This window comes from Myotis davidii, unplaced genomic scaffold, assembly GCF_000327345.1.
Source record: "Myotis davidii unplaced genomic scaffold, ASM32734v1 scaffold847, whole genome shotgun sequence".
In the NCBI taxonomy this organism is placed as follows: Eukaryota; Metazoa; Chordata; class Mammalia; order Chiroptera; family Vespertilionidae; genus Myotis; species Myotis davidii.
Genome location: NW_006298049.1, coordinates 1,371,413 through 1,378,026, shown reverse-complemented (window position 1 = coordinate 1,378,026; position 6,614 = coordinate 1,371,413). Strand labels below are relative to the sequence as shown.

Sequence of the window (6,614 nt, the reverse complement as noted above, 5' to 3'; positions counted from 1 at the left end):
ATGGGAGGGAAGGGTCCCCTCAGCCCAGCCTGCACCCTCTCCAATCCGGGACTCCTTGGGGGATGTCCGACCGCTACTTTAGGTCCGATCCTTGAGATTGGGCCTAAAGTGGCAGTCGGACATCTCTCTCACAATCCTGGATTGCTGGCTCCTAACCGCACACCTGCCTGCCTGCCTGGTTGCCCCTAACTGCCCCCCGCTGCCGGTCTGGCCGCCCCATGCAGCCTGCTGCTCAGTCGTTTGGTCGTCCCTCACTAACTCCCCTCCCAGCCTGGTCACCACATGCAGCCTGTTCGGTCGTCCGTCCAGTTGTTCTGGTCGTGAGGGCCCCTGGCTTTTTATGTATATGGATATATGTGTATGTATATATCTCTTACCTAAAAATCTGAATTTCATTTCCACAGTGGCATCTTCACATTTGAACAATTTTGAACAAAAAATTTTTTTATATTTACATAGGGTATTAAATGTAGACATTGTGCTCTTCTTTTTAAACAAAATAATTTGGTCTTATAAACAATTTTAAAAATGACAAAGTATAAACACTTTCTCTATTTATTGGCCCTATTATGGAAGAAAGTGAACTAGAGATAGAATTGGGAGGTGAGGTGTTAATCAACTGTGCAACTTTGGACAGATAACTGAATTCTGAGCCCATTTCATTATCAGTCATGGGGGGTTGATACAGGCTAGGTTGCTTCCCAAGTCATTTTCAGCTCTACTGTTCCCGATGTCTTAGGCCAGGGACTAAGCCTTAATATAGCTCTGCAATTCCTCTCTTCCTTGGATATCCGTAGAACCAGAACTTGTGAAATGAATAGATTTAGGAAGTAAACAAACTCAGGGGTCATTATCTGCCAGCTCTCTATCCCCCACCCCCAAACACACACACAAAGTGCATTACAAAAAGTTAACATACAATCATCGAAGAACTCTTCAAACCATTCAAGGTCAGTGACTGCAACCGCAGCATAAAACTCAGATAGTGTCCCTGTTAATTGAGTCTTCCCTAATCCTCTTGCCCAGCTCTCCTTGGCCCCATGTATACCCTACTTCACTAGGTTGGGCATCAGGAGTAAAATGTGTAGTGGGAAATTAAACACAGAAAGAGTCTTTATTTTTGAACAAGAAATTTAGATGAGAATCACATTTTATTAGTAGAAACCTGTTGTCTCAGAAACCTATTGTTGCTGTTTAACTACTACAGCCCTTCTCTATAGAGTTATTTTTGAGAGAAGTATTTTACTTGGACAGGAATAATACTGAAGTATGCAGAAGATTAAATACAAGTGTTATAGTCATATCTTTGTGACACACTATGTTAAGAGATCCCACCATTTAAAAATGTCTCTTCCAAAACAATCCAAGGGAAAAATGGGCAAAGGACTTGAATAAACATTTCTTCAAAGACTAATATATAAATGGCCAATGAGCGCATGAATAGAGACTCAAAATTACTAATCCTGAGGAAATGCAAATTGAAACCACTAAGATCAATTCACACCTATTAGGATAGCTATTATCAAAAACAAACCAACAAACAAATAAACAAAACCTTCAGAAAATAACAAGTGTTGCTGAGGATGTAGAGAAAAGGGAACCCTTTTACACTGCTAGTGGGAATGCTAAAGCTAGTGGGAATGTTAAATCATGCAGGCAACTGCTGTGGAAAACAGTATGGTAGTTCCTCAAAAAAAAAAAAAAAGAAAGAAACATAGAGTTAACATATGATCCAACAATTCCACTTCTGAGTACCCAAAACGAGATGAAAGCAGGGACTCCGACACATATTTGCACACCCATGTTCATAGCAGCATTATTCACAATAGCTAAAACATGAAAGCAACCCAGTCCCTTAAATCCATAAATAAAATATGGTATATACATACAATGGAATATATCTAGCCTAAAGAGGAAGGAAATTGTGATACATGCTACAACATAGATAAACCTTGAAGACAAGTGCTAAGTGAATTAAGCCAGTCACAAAAAGACAAATACTGTATGACTCCACTTATATGAGGTTTCTAGAATAGTCAAAATCATAGAGACAGGAAACAGAATGGTGGCTGCCAGGGGCTGGGGTGCTGGGACAGGGAGGGATTGGGGAGTTACTGTTTAATAGTAACAGAGTTTCAATTTGAGAAGATGTAGTGGATCTAGAAATTGGTGGTGGTAGTTGAACAATATCAATATACTTAATGTCATAGAACGATACACTTAAAAATAGTTAAAAGGGCCGTAGTTGGTTTGGCTCAGCAGATAGAGCATCAGAACTCTCTCTCTCTCTCTCTCCCCTTTCCCCTCCTCTCTGAAATCAATAAAAATATATTTTAAAAATAGTTAAAATGGGAAATTTCATAATATATATATATATATATACATATATTTTATACAATAAAAAAAAAGTCTCCTAGAACCTTTGTGGTAGTGACAAAGATCAAGCATATGCTAACTTTCCCTTATGCCACTTAGGGAGAAAAAAAAATGCCATCTGAATACCTACCATGTCCCAGGCACTCACATATCCATAAAAAAAGCAAAAACAAAATAAAAATCAATGAAACCAAACAGAAAACCCCACCACCTTGATTGGGTATGATTAACCCCTCATTACGATGAAGAAACTAAGGTTCATAAGTTAGCACACCAGGTCAAGTAGTAAAAACCAGTGGTAGGATTCAAAGGCAGATCTGCCAACTCTGGAAGCCTGCATTCCTTTCAGTTCATGACATTATATTCTTCTGCCCACAACTGTCTTTTTGAACAGGCTTTCTGCTCTGACCATAGAGCTTTTATACTGAAAAGTTGGGCCTGCCTTCAGAAGTAGGCTAAAAAAGTCAGTCAACCAAATACAGTCACTGTGTGCCTACCATATGAGGCCCAGGGCTGGCTATGAAGTAAGAGTCATGTTTCCTCCCAGCCATTGGCCATATGGCAGAAAAAAACCACACCACACATTCAATTAAAATTTCAATGTTGGTCGACTCCCTCAAAAGCCACGGAGTATCCTGGGCTTTTGCATTATGTCTTTCAAGAGTCCATATGGCCAGAATAAGTGGAAACAGTCTCATTTGAACAGAGTAGGAGCGTTTTCATCTTTTGCCCCTAAACCTTCTACCATTATAATTACTGATCTGCTGTTACTCACTATTGTTGTGCTTCAAGCTAGAATTTAACAATGAAGGAAATGTGTGCTGTGCAGAAAACAGGCACCTCTTCGTTTTCTGAAAGAGAGCAGGGGGCTCCCTAGACTTGCCAGTGCCTATGGAACAAGGTTTTATTTTCTTACTCTTGTGTGAAACACCCAAAGAAGAGGAACGCAGATTGTCTACACACCCCCAAACAAAGCAGTGTTGGCATTATCTAGTGAGTACAGCCTATAGATGAGTAAGTGCCCGAGGGTGAGACACATATTCTTTCATCCACGACTTCATTTATTGGCAGGCGGCTTGATCAGAGCACTCCAGGTAGGGGCCTTCTGGACCCCAGGTCCAGCCTAGATCCCCTCTCCGGCAGCTGTCTCTCTGTTGGCCATAGGAGGCAAATGGGAAGGGGAACTGCAGAATGCGTGGCGTGACTTGTTTTGATTCAATGCAGTGAATCAGGGAGCTACGTGGTTTTAACAGCAGCAATATTTTGCCTCTTAGATATCGCACAGGTTTCATGTAATGAGGAACCTCAGAAAAGTAGATATTTTTCCTTCTCTCTCAAAAATGTGCTGTTACACCACAAATCTTGGGAAGCCCATCCATTTCCTAAAATGGCATTTTTAAAAATCCTATAGCTCCTCATAATTGAGGATGGTGATAAATGGGAAGGCACATACACTCTCAATGACTTATTTAGTGTTTAAAAACCTATATTTTAAGAATTTCTTAGTGTGTAAATGTGACCTTTCTATTATTTTTACTCTACTATAAGCAGTTCTTTCTTTCCTTTGAATATGTGTCTTCTTTCATTCTAATAATTCAAGAAAAACCTTTTATCAATGACCATTTATTGCTTAACCGCACTTGCTTTTGGAGACAAAGCATAATTTTTAAAACCAGCTACACTTTCTCCAACATATGATGCAAACAGAATCCACAATCTCATTTCTTATCCGGTAGGCCTAGTTACTGCACGTTTACATATCATTCATAAATATGTGAACAAGCCATGGCCACAGACTCTCATTAAGAGCATCCGTTACTCAAGAAAACCAAAGAATAAAAACTGCGTTCCGCTCTTACTACCTCAGTCCGTCTGCAGGTAAGGAAACAACTCAGAAACACGGAGACATTTAATCTCTCACTGAAATTAATATGTATCTCCACCTAGAGATTAAAAAAAATCCATAGAAACATAAAATCCACGTATACATTTGGGGCAAGTTAAACCTGCCACACTCCCCCGAGGAAGGATGCAACTTTAGGATGAGACCTACTGGCAAATGGTAGCTGTTTCTGAGGTTATCCTGAAAGCAGCGTTACCGAGCAGAAGGAAGACACGCTTTTTTCTTTTTCTTTTTCTTAATGGTAAATACTGTCCCCTCACATACGCAATTCCACCGCCTTTGTTGGCAAATTCTGAGTACCAAAGGATTTAAACCCCCTCCCCCGCTCCGCCCAAAAGCCAAATCACAGTCATTATGCTGCAAAACAAAAGATACGCCAGCGCAATGTGTAGGAAAGATAATGCAATTAACATTTTACACCACTTACACCCCGAAGGCAGGACTGCGACGCTCAGAAGATCAGCGCACAGCCCCACAGCTCCAACTGATTTCCAACCAGCCCTGCTTCGCTTCCGAGAGAACTATGCAAACAGCTTCTTTCATTTACTGTGTTTTCTTGACCAGTCACCGAAGCGAAGCACTAATCATCTTTGTATAAAGAAATGGCAAGTGTGGTCATTCAAAAAAAAGCCCTTCTAACAGAACCCATCCTAATCATTTCCTCCAGTCCTGAAACAATGTCCCGCCTGCCCTAAGAAATCTGCCCTTAAAACTACAGGCGCCGGTCCTGGTACTCGTTCCAAAAGGAGCCACACGAGAAGCTTTTCTTTTACCTTGGCTGCGAGGTGGTCAGAGAAGAGTGGCTTCTCTCCTCTCTCCGCCGATGTGAGCAGCGAGCTCCGCGCAGCCCGCCCAGCCCAGCCCAGCCCAGCCCAGCGGCAGTAGTAGGAGCTGCCCACGGAGTGGCGGCTGCGTGTGTATATGTAGCAGCGGCGCCTGCAGCCCAGGGACTAGTCCCCACCCAGCTTTGTCTTCAGTCATCGCTTTTTCTACAGGAAGCAGCACATCTCCCACTTCCTCCTCCTCTTGGTAGCTGTGAGCTGCTTTCTTCTTCCCCTCTCACTCCATTTCAGGGCTCTCTAGGGGTCTCGCCTTTTCCTGGGCTCCTGACACTCTGTGATTAGAAGAATCCCCCTTTACCTCTTTGTTCCCAGCCCCTTTGGTGCTCTGTTCCTTTTTATGCCCTTTGTTTCCTCACCCTCATCTCCACAACCGCCTTCAGCAATGGCCTCATCTGAGGACCCCCAGGCCGGCACACAGTCTGCTTTCTTAGCCTGAACTTGGCTGGTTTTCCTTGCTGTTGTTGCTGCGGCTGCAGCTGTTCTTTAAGGAGGGCCAACAGCCCCTGGCCCGGTTCTGGCCCTGAGATCCAGCCCCGGCCTCAATGGCTCCTTCTGATTCACTGTAAGTCCCCTTCACATGAGCTGGCAGGATGCTTGCAGCACATTGCTGCAGCATTTTTCTCTGTTGCCAACATCCAACGCCCAATTTCCCCAAGGCCACACTACCACCGAAGTCTTGCTTAACCCATATACTCAGAAAAGAATGGCCCTGATAAGTATTCTTGTGGGGCATTGGAGCTAAACCAAGTCCTGCAATGCTACCTGTAGCCTAACCATGAACACATGTTCCTAAGATACTTGATGGTGGGAAGGAAGGAGGGGGTCATAGGTGCTATATAGTCCCAGCCCAGAAAGAGAGCTCTCTCCTGCACACCCCCATCGCCCTCTCCCCGAGCGCGCGCGCGCACACACACACACACACACACACACTCACACACACTCACACACACACACACACACTCACACACACTCACACACACACACACCACACACACACACACACACACACACACGCTGGTAGAACTGAAAGGACCAGCAGAGTCCTTCCTGTCACTTTAGAAGGTGGTGCAGTGTTATGGACAAGAGTAGAGGCTGCAGGAAGTCTGTTCATCCACCAGGATTTGAATCCAAGCTGTCATTACTGACTGCATGAACTTGGGCAAATTATTTCAGTTCTACTTGCCTCGATTTCCTCACCTGCAAAAGGGACATCACATTTTGTCACACCCCACAGCAGATATCTGAGGATGAAAGGAGATGGTACACAAAAACAATGTAGTAATTCCTGAAACAGAGGAAGTATTCGCATTCGGCACATATTAGCTCTTATTACTTTTAGAGGAAGATGAAGCTCAGAAAAGGCAAGTGACGTCTACAGTCAGCAGCCAAACCAGGACCACCATCAGTATATTCACGACTACACCCTGCTGCTCTTGGTGGCAATTTGTTCAGCTTGCAAGTCATTCTCTTCCAAAAACCACATGTGTTTTGCA

At 43.3% G+C, this 6,614-nt stretch overlaps 1 protein-coding gene across 1 annotated transcript in view; it reads right to left on the bottom strand.

Annotated features, from left to right (window-relative positions):
• Positions 1-5,239, bottom strand: part of GNG2 (guanine nucleotide binding protein (G protein), gamma 2) — a 110,523-nt gene extending 105,284 nt beyond the window's left edge. The window contains exon 1 of the mRNA XM_006773787.2: positions 5,053-5,239. The gene's annotated coding sequence lies outside the window, so the exon portion shown is untranslated. The remainder of the gene's footprint in view (positions 1-5,052) is intronic.
• Between the last annotated feature and the right edge of the window lie 1,375 nt (positions 5,240-6,614).